The sequence below is a fragment of the Triticum urartu genome, chromosome 6A, assembly GCF_056163025.1.
Source record: "Triticum urartu cultivar PI428250 chromosome 6A, HENAU_Tu73, whole genome shotgun sequence".
Taxonomy (NCBI): domain Eukaryota; kingdom Viridiplantae; phylum Streptophyta; class Magnoliopsida; order Poales; family Poaceae; genus Triticum; species Triticum urartu.
The window spans coordinates 191,787,820-191,807,925 of NC_141878.1; the positions used below are offsets into that span (position 1 = coordinate 191,787,820).

The 20,106-nt window shown below is 45.9% G+C and overlaps 2 long non-coding RNA genes and 1 pseudogene across 4 annotated transcripts; 2 read left to right on the top strand and 1 right to left on the bottom strand.

Annotated features, from left to right (window-relative positions):
* Positions 1-7,379: 7,379 nt before the first annotated feature.
* LOC147964702 (uncharacterized) lies at positions 7,380-11,749 on the bottom strand. 3 transcript variants are annotated; one of them, XR_015607882.1, is made up of 3 exons: positions 11,019-11,712; positions 8,677-10,811; positions 7,380-7,837 (listed from the first exon to the last, which is right to left on the bottom strand). It is a non-coding gene; the product is annotated as an uncharacterized LOC147964702 (long non-coding RNA). The 3 variants fall into 3 exon arrangements; XR_015607883.1 differs by having other exon boundaries at positions 8,677-9,225; positions 9,620-11,692; XR_015607881.1 differs by having other exon boundaries at positions 8,677-11,749.
* A 32-nt stretch (positions 11,750-11,781) lies between these two features.
* LOC147964703 (uncharacterized) lies at positions 11,782-13,069 on the top strand. Its single transcript, XR_015607884.1, has 2 exons — positions 11,782-12,524; positions 12,609-13,069. It is a non-coding gene; the product is annotated as an uncharacterized LOC147964703 (long non-coding RNA).
* Positions 13,070-18,128: 5,059 nt separating this feature from the next.
* LOC147964704 (UDP-arabinopyranose mutase 1 pseudogene) lies at positions 18,129-18,825 on the top strand (annotated as a pseudogene).
* The last annotated feature ends 1,281 nt before the right edge of the window (positions 18,826-20,106 follow it).

Below are 20,106 nucleotides of genomic sequence, written 5' to 3' on the forward strand. Positions count from 1 at the left end.
AAGTATGTCTAGAGGGGGGGTGATTAGACTACTTGACCAAATAAAAACTTAACCTTTTCCCAATTTTAGTTCTTGGCAGATTTTAGCTATTATAGGACAAGTCAAGCAATCATCACACAATTCAAGCAAGCATGCAAAGAGTATATTGGCAGCGGAAAGTAAAGCATGCAACTTGCAAGAATGTAAAGGGAAGGGTTTGGAGAATTCAAACGCAATTGGAGACACGGATGTTTTTCCCATGGTTCGGATAGGTGGTGCTATCCTACATCCACGTTGATGGAGACTTCAACCCACAAAGGGTAACGGTTGCGAGAGTCCACGGAGGGCTCCACCCACAAAGGGCAACGGTTGCGCGAGTCCACACAGGGCTCCACCCACGAAGGGTACACGAAGAAGCAACCACCCACAAAGGGTCCACGAAGAAGCAACCTTGTCTATCCCACCATGGCCATCGCCCACACAGGACTTGCCTCACTAGCGGTAGATCTTCATGAAGTAGGCGATCTCCTTGCCCTTACAAACTCCTTGGTTCAACTCCACAATCTTGTCGGAGGCTCCCAAGTGACACCTAGCCAATCTAGGAGACACCACTCTCCAAGAAGTAACAAATGGTGTGTAGGTAATGAACTCCTTGCTCTTGTGCTTCAAATGATAGTCTCCCCAACACTCAACTCTCTCTCATAGGATTTGGATTTGGTGGAAAGAAGATTTGAGTGGAAAGCAACTTGGGAAGGATAGAGATCAAGATTCATATGGTAGGAATGGAATGTCTTGATCTCAACACATGAGTAGGTGGTTCTCTCTCAGAACATATGACATGGAATTGTGTATGTGTTCTGATGGCTCTCTCCACGAATGAAGAGGAGGTGGAGGGGTATATATAGCCTCCACACAAAATCCAACCGTTACACACAGTTTTTCCAATCTCGGTGGGACCGAATCAACAAACTCGGTCGGACCGAAAATGTAAACCTAGTGACCGTTAGAGATTTTCGGTGGGACTGACATGCAACTCGGTAGGGCCGATATGGTTAGGGTTTGGGCATAACGTAATCTCGGTGAGACCGATTACACAAACTCGGTGGGACCGAATTTGGTAATTAGCTAACCAGAGAGTTGGTCAGGCAAACTCGGTGGGACCGATTTGCTCTTTCGGTGAGACCGAAAAGTTACAAAAAGGAAACACTGAATTTACATTGCAATCTCGGTGGGACCGATTCGCTCTTTCGGTGAGACCGAAAAGTTACGAAAGGGAAACAGAGAGTTTGCAATCCCATCTCGGTGAGACCGAGATCCCTATCGGTAGAACCGAAATGCTAGGGTTTGGCAGTGGCTTATGACAAGTGAAACTCGGTGGCGCCGGATAGGAAGAATCGGTAGGACCGAGTTTGGCTTAGGGTTTAGGTCATATGTGGATATGGAAAAGTAGTTGAGGGTTTTGGAGCATATCACTAAGCACATGAAGCAAGAGGCTCATTAAGCAACACCTCATCCCTCCTTGATAGTATTGGCCTTTCCTAAAGACTCAATGTGATCTTGGATCACTAAAATATAAAATGAAGAGTCTTGAGCTTTTGAGCTTGAGCCAATCCTTTGTCCTTAGCATTTTGAGGGTTCCACTTTCACAATCCATGCCATGCCAATCATTGAGCTTTCCTGAAATAATCATCTTGGAATAGCATTAGCTCAATGAGCTATATGTTGTTATGAATTACCAAAACCACCTAGGGATAGTTGCACTTTCACCCCGTCCTTACGAAGGCGGATACTCTTGGTCGTCCCCGACCAAGAGGCGGAGAGCCACAGCCAGCTCCTCTTCAGACAAGGCCTCCGGACTCAAGCGAAGCTTGCCTTCTCCGCCCCCAAGCATCCATAAAGGGCGCGAGCGCGCCTGGAGAGGAGCCACCCGCAGCATCAGGAATTCTCTCAGGAGCATGGTCCCCGTCAGCTTCGCCACCTTCGCATTACCCAGCCTCAGGTCGGTAGTCATCTTCTCCAGCACCGACTTTGCTCGGTCGTCAGTAAGCTTCGCACAGGACCACCCCTCGTCAGACTGGGGCATCTCCGTCGGCAGATTCAGTCACGGGTGGACACACTTGGCATCCATCATGACCCACTTGCTCCTGAAGCCATCGGCCTTCTTTCCGGCCTTCGAGATCGCGTTGGCCTTGCCGGCTGCGACGAAGTTGGCACACCCAAAGGTGTCACCGTCGTTGATTCGGAGGAAGAAGAAGTGGTGCAGCAGTGCCACAGATGGCATCACCCCGTCATATGCCTCACAGTAGAAGGCAAAGATCGACAAGAGAAGAATGGAGTTGGGATGGAAATGGAGGGCCTCCAACCTGTAATGATGGAGGATGGCATAGAAGAGGTCGGAGAAGGGGGGAACCAGGCCCGCGACGACGCTGCTAATAAAGAAGGGGTAGAAGGAGCTCTTCGAAGCCTCCGGCTCGGCGGAGCCAGCCCGGAGCTTGGTCTTCCCCTTCTCGTTGTTCTCCCCCGCCGTCAGCAGGCGCGCGGCGGTGAGGTTCTTCTTCGAGACATTGGGCGCGTCCAGAGCCAGCTCCTACTAGGCAGGCAGCGAAACGGCCTTGGCCTTTTGGGGCGCCATTGGCCGGAAGCTCGGAAGGGGATTGAAGCAGATCTGGAGATTTTGGAAGCAAGGAGCGAGAAAGGGGGTCTGGAGCAAGACGAAGGAAAGCAATGAAGGCAAGCGTTGCTCGCGCCAGCCTTTTTGTCAGACGGGTAGTTGCCGAGGCAGCATGGGGAAGCGGAGACGCCCCCGACTAATCAATCGCCATGCGTCAAGCGGGGGCACAGGCTGTTGGGGCCCGTGACGCTCCGCACTTGCCCTTTGGCTTCGCCTCGAAGCCAAGTCCGAGCGCGCCTTGGGCCCGGGGGCAACTGTCGGCGTTCTGGGAACGGGGGTCCGCAGACTTGCCTGCCTGCGGCCCACGGCGTGGCTCCACCAGCAGCCCTGTACGGCCCATCTTCACCAGCAAACACTCAAGACCCTCATGAGGGGCCAAGCCTCGCGAGGCGGATGACACAAGACCTCCTCGGGGGCAGCTTCACCAGGCTGGCTCGCAAGGGGCGGAGAGATCAAGGCAAGGGACACCCTCGCGAGGTTTCTGGGACGCAAGCCATGACGACTGGAGCTAGGCAGGCCCCAGCGCGCACAATGTCCTCATTTCCTCTTTGGTGCTAAAGGGGCAAGCACAGGCAAGGAGTCCCGAGGCATCAGGCAAAGGTTACCATATCGGTGCAACAAGACCAAGACTAGCAGGACGGCAGGACGAAGGTCACCGTGGAGCCCAAGACGGCGTCACCACCGGAGCCTTTGGCAGGCGAAGACCACCTTTAGTCAGGATAACTTGTACTGGTTGTCTCCCTTCGAATTTGGCCGTTGTGGGATCCCTTATCGCTCAATATTTGGGAAGAGGACCATGGCCACTATAAATAGGACTAGCCACCATAGTAGGAGGGGAAAACAGAAGAAAGGGGAACAAGTGAACCATAAAAGAGGATTGAGATCATCCTCAACCACTCAAGCTCACCAAGCACAAGAACACCCCTCCTCGGGAGGTTGTTCTTCCCTTGTAACTATTCATCCTCAGCCCAAGAGGCAATCCACCACACCACACTGGAGTAGGGTATTACACCACATCGATGGCCCGAACCAGTATAAACTCTTCTGTCTCTTTGTTCTTTGGGTTCGTCGAGCTAGGCCGTGAGATCATGATGTGTGCGAGCTAGAGAGGGGGAGAGATCTCCGCACGCACCCAAGTGTTCGAACCTCAAGGGTTTTGCAGGAACCCGAAATCCGACAATTTCCATTCGCGATGAAGGCAGAAATCATGATCTTGTCATTTTCTAATTTACTTCAAAACGACAGGAATATCATTTGTGTAAGTTCAAGGCCTCGGTCAGAGAAAGTTAAAAAATATATTGTGAGAGAGGTTTGTACAAAAATAATATCATTTGTGTAACACTGACGAAATGGAAGAGAAAATTACAAATGAAAATATGTCACAAAAGTTCAACATGAAAACAGCAGGAAGTTCACCAACTACACTGAATGAATTTCAGATGAAAAACTTTTAAACTCGTCGCGAGTATGAAAAAATGATCAACACGGGAAAGTTGCATGTTTACAACAGCTTTCCACCGATATATCACTTGCTCAATTTCGGTGAGTGGATGGAGAGCTACGAGCAAAAAAAGCACGTGAAAAAATAGAGTGAAGTTCAAGTAGACATGCTAAGAAGTTCAAGTTCTTCACGCGGTGCATTTTTGAAGAATCTGCTTCGCGATAAAGGCTGAATGAATGATCTTGCCGTTTTCGAAATTACTTGAAAACGGCTAGGAATCAGAGAAAACCATCAACATGAAAAAGTTTCGCATTTTCCGTAGCTTTCCAGCGGTATATTATTTGCCCCATTCCGATAAAGTTTGTAGAAATTACGGCGAAAATACGTTTTTAGCCATTTTCAAAATTGAGTTAAAACCATAAAGAATTAAGAGAAACAATATATACCATAAAGTTTCGCACTTCCTAAAGCTTTCCAACACCATATCATTTTTTGTATTCGGTTGTACGATTAAAAAATTAGCTCAAAAATACGAGCTCGATGAAACTTGTATCATTTTCTAAATTAATTTTAAACTGTTCAAAATTAGAAAAACCTTTTAACATGAAAAAGTAGCGTATTTTCATAAGCTTTCCAATGCCATATCATTTGCCTCAATTGGATTAGCTGTTTAGAAATGACATCAAAAATACGAACTTGGTTGTTCGGTTTGCGAAATTTTATGATTTTTACAAATTACTCTTTAGCCATAAGGAATTAGAGAAAACTTTCAACATGTGGAAGGAGCGGTTTTAGAGCACTTTCAAACGCCATATTATTTGGCTCGTTCCGATAAACGGTTTAGAAATGCGATCGGAAATACGATTCACGTTTTTTTGTATGGAGAAAAACGGTTTTCAAAACTGCTCTTAAACCGCTTACATTTTGCCAAAAATTTAACTTGCGTCATGATACTGGTATCCATAGCTTTTCAACGGTATATAGCAAGCCCCATTTGGACAATATTGGCGGAAGTTCAACCTAGCACTGGAAGAAGTTCAGGTCGAAAAACTCAGGCGGTAAAATTGCAAAAAACGCAATTTCATCACGACCCAAGAGCAAAATCCGCCAACGAGCGAGATTCCTATTTGAAACGAGTATTTAGTTGCTAAAAACATTTCTAGATTACACTAACGTAATATAGAACACAACTAACCAGAATAATTCATGCGGGGAGACACGGTTGCGAAGATAGCCCGAAGGTCGGGTTCCTACGGAGGGAAGATCAGGCGTGTAACTCAGGAAGTTCATGTTGTGATCAGAATAATATTCTGATCCCGTGATCAGAATAATATATATCTGGGCTATTCTGTTTCGCGTAACAGAATATTATTCGGTTACCCTATTTGAACTGATGGTTTCAGGCGATTGTACTAATGATTTTCATCTTGTCGAACTGATCGTCTTTTCTTCAGAATGGGGTGTGTAATATATCGTTGGAAAGCTCTTGACATCTACATTACAAATATATAGGATTTTTTTGTAAAATCATCACGGCTCAAGAGCAGTTTTGAAAAAACTATTTTTTTCAAAATCGAAAACGCGAATCATATTTTGGACATAAATTTCAAACGGTTTGTCGGAATTGAGAAAATAACATGGCGTTGGAAAGCTGATGAAAATCCACTTCTTCCATATATCTAATGTTTTTTGAAATTCTATACGATTTAAAAGTAATTTGGAAAATGGTGAAATTTTGGGCGAAACGTATTTTCATGTTTTTTTGCAAACGGATTCTCGGATTGACGTAAATGATACGGTGTTGGAAATCTATGGAAAATGCGTAACTTTTTGTATAGAGTTGTTTTTCTAATTCCTTACGGTTTAAACTCAAATTCAAATATGGTAAAATTTGATTTCGAACGCGATTTTTTAAAAAAGTTTGTCGAAATGGAGCAAATAATATACCGTTGGGTAGCTATCAAAAATGCGAAACTTAATCATGTTGAAAGTTTTCTCTACTTCGCAACCATTTAAGAGTAATTTTGAATAAGGTAAAACCCCTCGTGTTGTTTTTTCCTATCTAAAAAACAGAGTACTTGTACTGATCTATGTCTGTGTTTGTACTAAGGTATTTTTCACGTAGTAGTTTTGAATACCGTGATATCGGTTGTGCTATTTTTTTCTGTTTTGGAAACATAGTACTCGAACTGATCTCCGTATGGGTTTGTGCTGAACGTGTGCTTTCACAGACTTGACTTTACTATGTTTTTTGGTTAGAGTTTTGCTCGTAACTTTTCAACGCTTTACTATATTATCGTCCCCGGACTTGCATGGTTTATATTGTTGAACTGAATGCTATTCTTTTAAAAAAGAAAATGTTTTGCATGTTTTCTTTTAACTCAACATTTTTTTACAACGATGTTCTGAACTTCTCTAATTTTACGACTTGTATTTTTACCATTTGAATTGCATGGGGTTTCTTTTTGCTTGATCTTTTACAATTTGAATTTCTATCATTTCTTTTATTTTGAATGGACCATCGTTTTTAACTCATACTGATCAATATTTTTAATTAAACCATTTTTCCTTTCATCTGACAGATTTTTTTTGATGTGTTTGTACTGATCCATATATGTGTTTGTACTGAGGTATATTTTACAGTAGTTTTGAATGGTTTCGAAAAAAGAGTACTTGAACGGATGCCCGTATGGTTCTGTACTGAGCGTGTTTTCACATACTAGACTTTATTTTTTCGGTATAATTTTCACACATACTAGACTTTATTTTTTCGGTATAATTTTCCTCATAACTTTTCAACGGTTTACGACATCATCGCCCCTAAACTTGCATGATTTTATATCGTTGAACTGAACGACATTTGTTTTAAACAAAATATTGTGTGTTTATTGTTTTTCAACTCTAACATTTTTTTTCAACATTGTTCTGGACTTCTCCCATTCCATGACTTGAACTTTTACCATTTGAACTGAACGACATTTTTTAAGCAAAATATTGTGTGTTTGACCTTTTTCCTAAAACTTATCTGAGATATCGTGTTAAACTTACAACTTTTTAAATTGTGAACTTAGTATGTTTTTACAATTCCAAAGCTAGCAAGTAGTAGGAGATTCACCCAACAAAGGGGCTAATTACATGAAGCAGACGCAGTAATACCATAGTCTAATCGATAGCTAGCAGCAATAGGAGTGATCACCAATACACATATACATGAACTAATAACAAACTTGCACATGACCTGACAAACCAGAAAATACATTAACCGACAAAAAAAACACAATACACATGAACTGATAATCCCCACAGCTAATAGCAGAGCTTTGTTGCATCTAGGTTCACCCATTTACTGAAAGTAAAACTTCCCTGTTTCATTTAATTCGGGCTGGTGTTTAAATGTTCACCATTTTCGCCTACATTAGAATACTTAGAACACAACAATATTTTGCTAAATGTCCTGCAAATACAGAGTTACAGAAAAAAAATTCTTTGTCCAATGACAACGTAAGAGTCACGACCAGTAATCACAAACAATACATGTGTGTGCGGAAGGGGAGGAGATACTCTGATGCTAGATGTGTAGAGACAACAAGCTCACGCATAGAAGATGATGGACGACTCATGCAGGAGGCCTCGAACTGCTCGCCTGTTGCCACCGATGGCTATGGATCATGCGAAATCCCAAAAGATCACATTTATTTTCACGAAACTAATCTCTTGAACTTGCTCCACGATAATCTTCAAACATCCTACAAGAACAGCCATTATTTTAAATTCCACATGAATACCTACAAGCAACGTTCACAAACATTTAAGGAACATTCTTTTAAAGAGGTATGCAAGAATAATAAGAACCAAAAATAGGGTGAAACTATGGTATCTACATTAAATATCATCTAGATTCTGGCATAAACCATTTTGCTAGATGGGGTGAGGCCGCTGGGCGGTGCGAGATGGAGGGAGGCCTGGACCGTAAATATATATTCAAGAAAAAACAACCACAAGCACATGGGATAGCTAGGCATATAAACATGCTTGAACAGGAAGAAATTACACATAATTTAGTTACATAAATGATAAGTGCTAATCTAGGCATATAATAACGAGAGCCTATACATGTTGTATCTACAAGAGCTTGTACATGATATAGCTGCAAGAGGAACTAACTAGAGCAACATTTTTCTCTTCTCACGATGATTTTTTTCTTTATATAGAAGGACTAGCAAGGGTCTCAGGAATCAACTACATTTTTCAATCAACTCGATATTCATTAGTACTAGTATAACTGGACAAGAAGCTCAGAATTTTAGGCGCGTACACACTGAACTTACAGAATTTATACTTTTAAACCTTTTTAGGTAATATATCTAGCCTTACAGGATTTTAAAACGTGAACTGACTATATTAAGGAATACAAGGGGAGCGGCAGAAGTCTCATCCGGTTCCAACAAATTTCTGTAGCATGACACGTGCTATACATGTTTAGGTAAACGGAGTTGCCAGCTTTCTCCTTTTAGGTACTACTAGCTCCCAACAAAATTCAGAAAAAGAAGGCGGATAGGTCTAGCTAAACTATTATGAAGCTCACCTTCACATGTGAGAGAGGGATGGAGACGAATCAGTAGCAGTAGTGAAGATACTGATGCTCCTTCCTCATCCATACCCTGCTCCCGCTAATGCTGACCCTTCTCATGTAGTCACGTTGCTTGGCCTGTACGTCACGACAAGAGAGTGCCGACGGCGGGTGGCACCTTTTTGCCTGTACTTCATAGACCATGGTAGCCATCTTATGTACTCTATCTACTTCATAACCGATGACGAGTATCTGCTTTTTTCCCTGAACTTTTCTGAACTAACAGCACACAACACAACACTCTGTCAGTATATCCCTCTCTCCTTGTCTTAGGTCAGTTTGGAACATAGTTCCTGAACTTACTAATTAGTATAACATGTTCTGACACCGACGCACAATGTGTACGGAGTAGCTCTATTCTTTTTCGTGCAAATGTTTAAGAGGAAAATGAACCTTGCATTGTAGAAGAGAAGTCTATGGGCATGGGGCAACGATGGTATCCGTTCCCCTCTAGCACCGATATCCAGCAAGGAGCCTTGGTAGATGTTCAGAATCAGTTTCCCCCTTGTATGCACAAGTAACATAAGATGTTCAGAATTTGAAGTCAGAAGCTCAATAAATTTGAGCACTGGAACCGGTAGGTTCAATCCCAAGAAAATGGATGAATTGTTCAAATAAGTATCATGATAAGATCTTGATGAGACAGTAGAGTTTATATTGCTTCATTATCTTAGGCCCCGTATGTTTCAGAGAAAACCTTATGACATGAAACAACATTATGCTTTCGCTTTTGTAGGAAAGTAAGACACTAATAAAACCGAGACAAGTTACAGCAAGATATTCTTCTTGCTATACATAACTAAACTGAAATAAGAATTTGAATCGAACCAAAAATAAGAAATTGCACTGAAGTAAATTAATAAACTGAACTGAGCACGCCACCGAAATATTAACTGACCAAAAATTAACCAAAACATATCTTCGTTGGATCTCTGCGTAGCAAGAGCCTTCGACGGGTGGCACGGGGATGTGGGGCGCAGACGGCAGTGACTGTGGGATCGACATTAGCAAAACAAGACACTAGTTTTTGGCACCGGTAATAATAACAACAAGTTCAAGATGACATGGGTTTGTGTACATATAATACTATGAATGAGTGAGACAAGAAAGAGGGCAGTAAAAGGATTTCGTATTTTTCTTGAACAGCAAAAATACCAAACAACAAAAATTGGTTGTCATAAGCATTTCAAAAAGTACCTAGACCATCAATTATTTTCATATAAGTAGCATGTAATCGAATGGAGCAATAGTAGGGCATGAGAAGAAAGAAGTAGCAGCAACACCTCAAGATCCTACCATTTTTTTGTACATGATGCATCTCCCCGGTCGTTCAGATACAGGAGATCATTGAGTTCACTTACTGGAGATCATTCAGTTCAATTTATGTACATGCTCGCACGCCGCATCAGCCACCAGGCATGCACCAGCACACACGCCACAACACACACACAAGTTCTAGTAGGCAGCATGGATTATTTTGTTGAATCCATTGAACTGAAGGGAGCTCCTTCGACATGTAAGATGAACGGAAAAAAGCAAACATAATTTTTCATGGTCGAAATGACCATAATCATGAAAAACGTGTAAAAATAACGACAAGTTCATGCACAGTAACATTAGAAGTACACAAAAGAAACCTAAATAGAAGTTTTGTACTTTGAAACACTTCATTTAGTTCCCAAATACTTCATTTGTTTCGAAATATGAACTTCTATATTTATTTTCTTAGAACTTGTTATGTTTTCCCTACAAATTACATGGGTGAGAGCATGGTGCTCTAATTCAATTGCCTATATCTGAAACTCCACACGTGACCTGAACGTATGCATAATAGTATGAGTGCAGAATACTTGTAAGCATAAGAAAAAGACATAGAGTGCACATATAATTTTCAAGATTTCCTTGATGTTCTACACGTTAAAGTTGATGTAGTGAAAAGAATGCAAATTTTGAACTGAAAATCAAGTAAAAGCTGAACTCTTATAAAATTCAAGGTCAAAAGAACCTCCACATCCATCAAACTTCATATCCTTTAGTTCAACTTCTATAAAAATAGAACTTGTGGTACCCTCATAAATCAACAAGAAAACCTGCAGAAAAATGTATATGTTCTCATTGGCATATCAACAAGCACCTTCAGAGCATAGAGTGTCATATGCCCTTATCTACAAAGAAGGCATCCGTCCATGGCAGAGAATCATTGTTCAAAGAAAGATCAATGGCACAGCACGCATACGTCCCTGATTCTTCTTAAATTTATCACCCTCTCATCTAGCTCAAGTTGTACTGCAACTCACTCGGATATTTGCTGTAGTAGTGGCCCGCGGCGGATGTCACAGTAGGACTGCAGAAGAACATCCAGGATCACGGAGATAATGTGGAGCGACGCTGGGCTGGGTGGCCGGGGTAGCGAGGCGCAGTAGGGATCTGGTTGCCGGGGCGGCAGCGCGATGAGGGGTCGGGTGGCCGGGGTGGCGGCGCGATGGGGGCCGTGTGGCAGCACTTCGGGTGACTGGGTGGCCGGGTCAGCGGCGCGGTGGGGGACCGGGTGGCCGGGTCGACGGCGCGGTGGGGGACCGGGTGCCCGGGTCGCCGGTGCGGTGGGGGAGGGAGGCGGCCTGCGCCGGGAAAGGAGGAGCGACGCGTAGTGGAGGGAGACTGCCGGCACCGAGGAAGGAGGAGGGGGCGGCGGGGAAGGAGGATGGCGGCGCGTGGTGCAGGGAGGCGACCGGCGTCGGGAAGGAGGAGGGCGGCGCACGGTAGAGAGAGGCCGCCAACGTGGGGGAAGGAAGCGGCGGCGGTGGCTTTTTCTCTTTTTCAACCACACCGTGGAATTGAAATTGTGTCACGCGTGTCTATATAGCGCCGGGGGGAACAGAATATTATTCCGTTACGGGTATATATAGAAAGGGTGGGTCTATTCTAACAACATCTTTAAAACTTTATTCTAACAACACCTGGCTTATTATGATAACAGTTTCACCCGGCGAAGCGAAACGCACCAGCGAACTGAACCGAGCTGCATGAAAAAGAAAAACAAACCAACGCCCACCCACCCACCCATGATCTAATCCACCCTGCTCCCTGCACAAACACCACACCAAACACCCCGCGCCGCCCGGCCCGGCCAGCACCACCCGCCGCCCAGCCCTGGCCTCCACCGCGCGCCGCCCATCCCTGGCCTCCATTGCGCGCAGCCCCGGCCACCACAGCGCGCCTCCCCGCGACAACCACCATCCACACTGCCCTCTCCACCAGGCCCCCACCGCGCGTAGCCCCTGCCACGACCACCAACCATGCCGCCTCCGCGCCGCCCTCTCCACCCAACCAGCACTGCGCGTCGTGCCGCCCCAGCCACCACCCTGCGCCGTCCTGCCTCCATCGTCTGTCCCGTCCCGGATCCGGCGTGGATCCACCGTCCGCGTCAGCTGCTGCTCTGGATCTGGGGAGTCCCTTCGCCGCCCGATACAGGTGGAGAGTTGCGTCGCTGGATGCCCCTGCCTTGTACTCCGGCGACCCGCTGCTTCCCGAAGCTCCGATGCGCCAACCACCCCAGCCCCTCCCCACCCCACCCCCGAGCTTCCACTGGGTGGTGGTTTGTTGCATCTCCACGCCGGCGACATAGAGGAAATCCACCTTGATGCCGGCGAGGTTCATTTCGGGGAGAAGACAACGACCACCCCTGTCCTCCACTCGATCAGGTGCCAAAATCGACGACCACGATATATAGATCAGCGAACCACTCGCGTGCAACTCTGTCCTCACCAACATGCAGTTCCTTGGCACCTCCATCCATGCCGCATGTATAAAAAAAACGCCAAGATCCAATTCTTCACAGTTTGTTATTTGCTGACGGGCGAGCAGTTTAGGTTGCTCTTTCGTTGCAGGGCGACATGCGTCTCTATCAACGGCGGCTTGCAGTTCTGACCACGGGCCCATGCAGTACGGCGACGCCCTCCGTGTTCCCCATCTCCACTTGCAGTCTAGTCACCGGATGCGTGAAGAACATCTCTTCACTCCGTGCAGTCCTCTCCGCCGACGAGCATCGTCGTGCCTTTTTTGCATATTGTTTCGCCTCTACCTACAGTGCTCTATTTGTTTTCATGTAAAAAGAAGTCACCCTCGGGCCGCACTGCAGTCCGATGGCGGAGCGCATGCAGTGCTCTGTTGCTTTGGTGGGAGAAAAGGGAGTCCTAGTGTCGCCTCTACCTCTTTTGGTGATCTAGCTATGCCCACATGCACGCACAACCTAGAAAAAAGAGTGACTACACGGTTGGCTGTTCCTGGGTTCAGTTCGCTAATGTGAGTGGTTGTGTAATGAATGGATACGTATGTTTTTGAAGCTCAATTTGTCCTCTCACGCAGTTCACTAAAAAACTCCTCGCGGTTTACTTGGTAACCAGAAACAAAAACATGTTAAATGAAGCTCGCTTCTCATTATATGTGGTTCACTCGCTCAATCTATGCGGTCCACTCGCCCGGTCTACGCACACAAAAAATATTTAGTTTGGAAAAAACTCACGCGGTTTACTTTCGGTAGTGTCGTGGCCCGTTTACGGTAGTCTCGAGGTTCACTTTTCATAGTACTGCGGTTCACCAACGCTCGCCATGAAGTGCACTCCACCTCGTTTGGGAAAATTTATGTCCCACAAAAAAGAAAACATGCAGTGCACTTGTTCGTCTGATGAAGTACGGTGTCGTGGCCCGTTTACGGTAGTCTCGAGGTTCACTTTTCATAGTATTACGATTCACCAACACTCAACATAAAGTGCAGTCCATCTCGTTTAAGAAAATTTACGTCCGAGAAAAGAAATTATGCAGCTCGCTTGCCCGTCCGATGCAGTTGGGTTTTCATTCTGAAGCACTGCGGTCGGCCATATGATGTTGTTCATCTCGTAAGTTCAAAATGAATTGTTACGAAAATGAAAAAAAGTAATGTTGTTCACTTCTTGATAGTGTTGTGGTTCATTTACACCCGATGTGAAGTGCACTCTACTTTCTTGTCCTTGAAAAAAATACGTTTGAATAAAAGAAACCATGCAGTTCTCTTACCCGTTTGATGCAGTGCGGTTTTTCGTCTGATGCAGTGCCGTTTTCAGTCGAATGAAGTACCCATGTCGATTTGGATGTCGCGAAAAACAGAGTGTCCGCATTTCGGTAAATTCGAAATTCCTCTTAAATCGTAAAAATTATAGAGAGTGTTCTACATCATAAAAGTTGTGCCTCGTCGATATCTTTCCAACGGCGTATAATTTGAATCATTCCGACCAACGGTTTGTAAAAATTTCACGAAAAACCACTGCTGCCACTCGTCGTCTGCCGCACCATTTTCAAAATTAACTTAAAACTGTAAGGAATCTCAAAACCATTTCTACATATGAAAGATGCACCATTGCCCACAGCTTTCCAACGACGTATTACACGCCTCATTTCGACAAACGGTTCAAAAACTAGAGCGAAAATAGTACCGAAAATTGCAAAAATTTCAAAAAAAAACGTAATTCCGCGATTTAGTAAATTTGAAACTGCTCTTAAACTGTAACGAATTAGAGAAAATAATAGATATGAAAAAGATGTGCCTCGACGATATATTTCCAACGGCGTATCATTTGCTTTATTCGGATAAGCGATTTAGAAAAAATGATGAAAATACGCTCGCTGACACTCGTCATCCGCCGCACCATTTTTGAAACTGCTCTTAAACCGCGAGGAATTTCGAAAAGTGTTCAACATGGCGAAGTTACGCATAATCCATAGCTTTCCAATGGTATATTATATGTCTCGTTCCGATAAATGGTTAAAAAATTAGAGCGAAAACAGTATCGAAAAAACACCGCGTGCAGTTTTTTCCGACACGAAGTTCACTAGTCTGTATTGCAGTACTCTTGCTATAGAAAATGCAGTGCTCTCGCGTTGAGCGTGCAGAATAGTTATTCTGACAACACTTCTGCATTGCATGCTCAACGCAACTGCACGTCATTGTTTGAACCAAGTGTGCTGCAGTACTCACGCGAGTGAACTTCCCATCGCAAAAAAACTGCACGCCGTGTTTTTCCGGTACCGTTTTCGCTTTAGTTTTTAACCGTTTATCGGAATGAAGCATATAATATACTGTTGGAAAGCTATGGATTAGGCACAACTTCGACATGTTGAACACTTTTCGATATTACACACGGTTTAAGAGCAGTTTTGAAAATGGTGCGTCCCATGACGAGTGGCAGCGAGCATTTTTTCGCGATTTCTTCTAAACCGCTCATCGGAATGAAGCAAATGATACACCGTTCGAAAGATATTGTCGGGCCGCATCTTTTTCATATCTATCATTTTCTCTAATTCGTTACGGTTTAAGAGCAGTTTCAAATTTACTAAATCGCAGAACTCTGTTTTTTTTAAATCGATTTTTCGGTACTATTTTCGCTCTATTTTTTGAACTGTTTGTCGAAATGAGGCGTATGATACGCCATTGGAAAGCTACGGACGAGGCACAACTTTCATATGTTGAAATGTTTTTGAGATTCCTTACGGTTTTAAGTTAATCTTGAAAATCATGCGGCGAACGACGAGTGGCAGCGGCCGTTTTTTCATAATTTTTTCAAACTGCCCGGCAGAATGATGCAAATGATACATCATTGGAAAGATATCGACAAGGCGCAACTTTTTCATGTAGAACACGCTCTCTAATTCCTTACGGTTTAAGAGCTGTTTTAAAACTACTAAAATGTGGATACTCTGTTTTTCGCGACACCAAAACCGACGTGTGTACTGCATCAGACAGAAGAACGCACTGCTTCGGACGGAAAACCGCACTGCATCAGACGGGAAAGTGCACTGCACAATTTTTCTTTTTAAAGTTGTTATTGTGTATTTTCATTTTTCACCTTGGATGAACCCAACTGCATGTGATGAGCACCGACACTACATCAGATGGAAAACCGTACTGCAATATCAACATAAGGACCAACACGCGGTTCTTTTTAAAGTTGTTATTATGTATTTTCATTTTCACTTCAGATGAACACAACTGCATTTGATGAGCAACGACACTACATTAGATGGAAAACCGTTTTGATGAGCAACGTCACTACATCGGATGGAAAACCGTACTGCAATATCAACATAAGGAACTGCACGCGGTTCTTTTTTTTGCTACAAGCCAAATTGAACCGCGTGACATTTTTGTCTTTTTTCTTACTTCTTTTTAGACTTATGTGGACCACATGGTCAAAGTTAGTGAACCACATGAACTACATCTAAAATGAAACAAACTTCTTTGCGATGTTTTGTTATTGTTTTACAAAGGGAACCACAGCAGCGCAGTGCATGCATACACACACCGCACTGCACGCATACACATACCATACTGCAATCATTTTTCAAAAGAAGTGGAACCACCCCATCTAATAATACATTTTTGTCATCTCAAAAAATAAACAGATGGCCGAGGGGGTGGACTGCACGCATACACACACCGCATTTTGCAAGGATACACAAAATGAACTGTACGCGCACGATGCTTGTGGGTTGCTGTCTCGTCGGTGAGTGGGTTTGCTCCTGGTGGCTGGTGGAGTCTTCGGTTGGATCTCACATTCCTTGTTGAGGTGGAGGACGTCTACCTCCTCTGGATGACTTGCAGCAGCGCCGCCATAGCCTGTGTGGGCCACCAGATGAACAACAATCAAGCACCACCGGTGATGCGGTTAACATTTTTTTAAGTGAACTCTGTGCTGTAGCTTAGTAGGTGGAGCACTGCTTCAATATATACAGTAAACTGCAAGAAAGGATGAGGGATAGGAGGAGGAGGGGCACCACGGTGGAAATGCCATGCTGCAATGCAAGGTGGGCTGCTCCACTCGCCATCTGCTCAGAGTCACGACACTAGCGATGGTGACCTTGCGCGGTGGTCATGGATGAACCACATCAGAGCACGCAGTGCACTGCTCACGGGATCTGGTCGAACTGCATATGGAAAATTCATAAAAAAATGGGGAAAGATAAAAGGGGGGAACTACTCCGAGCCGCACCACACGGCGAGGTGCACTGCATCCCTGGCGAACTGCACTGGTGCGGCACCCGTGACACCCATGTACTACAGCCAGAGGCAGTGAGAAGAGAGGAGAGCGAGACGACACGGATAGTAGAGCTCCGCCACGGGATTGTCAAAGGACAGTGAGCTGCAAGCGCGTCGCCGACGGACTACAACGGCTCCCAACGATGAAGGGACGACCACCGGTGGCACCGAAGGAACTACGGCGGCACGGCGAAACCATGGTGGCTCGCCGTGGTTCGGATCTGACAACGAGCGACCTCGTCGGAGGTTGCGGTTCTCACATCCGGCGGGGAGGGTCGTGGCCGCGTCGGATCCGGCGTAAGGAGGATGGGGCGGCACGGAAGGGGCCGCGGCCGCGTTGGATCTGGCGAAGGGGGGGTGGGACGAAGCGGGAGGGGCCGCGGCCGCGTCGGATCTGGTGAAGGGGAGGGTGGGGCGGCGCGGGAGGGGCAGTGATGGCGCAAGGTAGGCTGGGGCGTGATGGCTGGCGGCGGGGTGGCTCCAGCCGCGAAGGAAGGTGGCAGGAGGGGGCGGTGGTTGGGCGCGCGGGTCGGGGGAGGAAGAAGGTTGGAGGTGGGGCGTGGGCATGGGGAGCGGGAGGGAGGAGGAGGGATCGAGGGTAAAGTGGGGGAGATGGGCCGGTGAGGTGGTTTTTTTTGTGCGTGTAGTTCGCGTCGGGTCGGTTGACTGGGTTATGTGGGGTGTTAGCAGAATAAGAAATTGATGTGCAGAATAAAGTCTTAAGGGGTGTTGTTAGAATAGACCCCCCCCACACACACATATATGTATATGTATATATATATATATATAGAGAGAGAGAGAGAGAGTAGCACTATTCTAATCCCAAGATTAGAATAACTATTTGGATCACGGCGCGCCCTATATAGGGCCCGAAGAGGCGTTCCCGAACTCCTGAGAAAACCCACCCGACCGGTCAAAGAAAAAAACTCACCCCACCCACTTCCCACGACTCCCTCCACTACCCTCTCCCGATCCCATCTACACACTCCTCACGGCATCGCGCCGCCGCCGATAAACTTCTCCCGATCCACCACCGCCGCCATACATCCCGCCGGCGCGCCTAACTCCGGCCACCTACCGCCGCCGCCGACGAGCGGATCCAGCGTCGTGCCAGGTTTGGCCGCCCCGTCTTCCCCAGCGCGCTCCCGCCACCAGAGCGCCCCCCGGCCCATGGGTCCCGCCGCCGGTCTCCTCCTACAACCCCGCCGCCATCGTCCCCCGGATCCAGCTGCAACTCCGCCACACGCCTCGAATCCGGCTGCGCCGCCGCCCCCCACCGCAGGATCCAGCCGCCGCCCCAACCGCGAGATCCGTCCGCCGCCCCCATCCGGCCGCCGCGATGTCACCGTCCATCGCCCGGTGGTGCAGTGCGGCGCGCCCTTGCCTCCCGTCCGGCGCGAACTTCCCTCTACGCCACCTCGACCTTCCCTCCCCTTCGGTGCAGCCTGCCCTCTGCTCCGGCGCACCCACCTACTCCTCCTCCACGTGCGGCATGAACCTGGCCTTCGACCGCGAGCTCATCGGCCCGCCCATATACTTCGGCCTCATGGGCGACGGCCAGCCCATCGGACGCTACGACGACATGTGGCCGACTGGTGCGTCAAGGTAACTATAACTAAACTAAACACACACATCGTCTTTGAGTTTGGTCCGGCTGTACTGAACTTTTACTGAATAATTTGTGTATGTGTGCAGGTGATCTGCGACCACCTTGGGCTAGGAGTCAAGACGGGGCTGCCCTACATCTGGCACAGCAAGGCCAGCAACCCGTTCGTGAACCTGAAGGAGTACATGGGCATCTTCTGGCAGGAGGACATCATCCCCTTCTTCTAGGTCGCGAAGCTGACAAGGAATGCGACACCGTGCAGAAGTGCTACATCTCGCTCTCGCAGCAGGTCAAGGAGAAGCTCGGCAAGATCGACCCCTACTTCATCAAGCTCGCCGACGCCATGGTCATCTGGATCGAGGCCCGGGACATGCTCAACTCCAAGGACTCCAAGGAGGCCGACGCCGATGGCAAGCTCAAGGGGAAGTAGATCGAGATCGAGGGAGAGAACCTTTTTTTGCATTAGCATACCGAGCAGGCGGTGAGGCGGCGTATACCGGTTTCTTCAGTTCGTAGGTTCAATGCGTGCATCAGGTATTCAGGTTCAGGCTGTTGTGTACTACAAAACATTAGCTGCCTGTATGTGAGAAAACCATGTTGTTTCTTATTTTGTTTATGTGAGAAAACAAAAATGTATTTTAGAAGTTCATTTATTACTACCTGTATGTATTTTGACATTTCACAACAACTGACAAGAATTGCGGCTGGATAGAGCGGCAAAACGATGGTACGCCACTCAAGCAGTGCATCACCGGCAGCCGCGTCGTCTCCTCGACAGCAAAAAGCAGCTTAACTGAAGTTCAATTCATACGCTACTAGTAGGTCAACTACAGCAGCAGCAGAGTTCTTAGCGTCTTCTCCCTAATTTCCCCATGTGAAATTCTATAAAAAAGGAAGGAACAGTCTCCTTCTGGCTCAGCCATCGGTGATCCCATTCGTGCTTCTCCTAAATACCAAGTCGAACTTCACCAAAAACTAGAAAAAAGATGAGCACGTTCGTGCTTCTACTGCAGACCAAGTCGAACTTCACCAAAAACTAGAAAAAAGATGAGCACGTTCATGCTTCTCCTGCAGACCAAGTCGAACTTCACCAAAAACTAGAAAAAAGATGAGCACGGATGCCTGTCGATGTCCGTTGTGTTATCCTGCTGACCAAGCAATTCAAAAGGAGCAGGTGGTTTCGTTTGCCTAAAGTACAAACATAAAAACATTCAGTTTTGATTCTCTGTAGTTATTCCTCCTAACTCGAGGGAGCACTAACCATCCAAATATGTGCTCTTATACCTTTTTCTGTTCAAAGTGTGGTGAGGAATGAGAGGTACAGTATGTCTTTTTTTATATGAAAAATGTTCGTATAGCAACAAGCAGGAAACAATTGAAACTATGTCCTTCTTTTGTTTGATTGTTTTTGTATTTGGCTTATGGAAAAATTTACTTGAGTTTCGTCTAGAAAATTTTGAAAATTTCAAATTGTAAAAAAGTTAAAACTTCAAATAGTTAAAAAAAATCATATTTCCATGTTTCTAAAAAAATAAACGAAGACGTTGTAATAAAAAAAGAGTTTGATGTTCACGCGCGAGGCCCGGCCGCGGCGTCGTCCTGCTCCGCCGCCGCGGTCGTGGAAGATGACCATAGTATTGTGTGTAATGCCTGCACATAGTGTACCAGCACATAGTGTTGTGTGCAATATGAATTGGTGTTGTATTGTGCA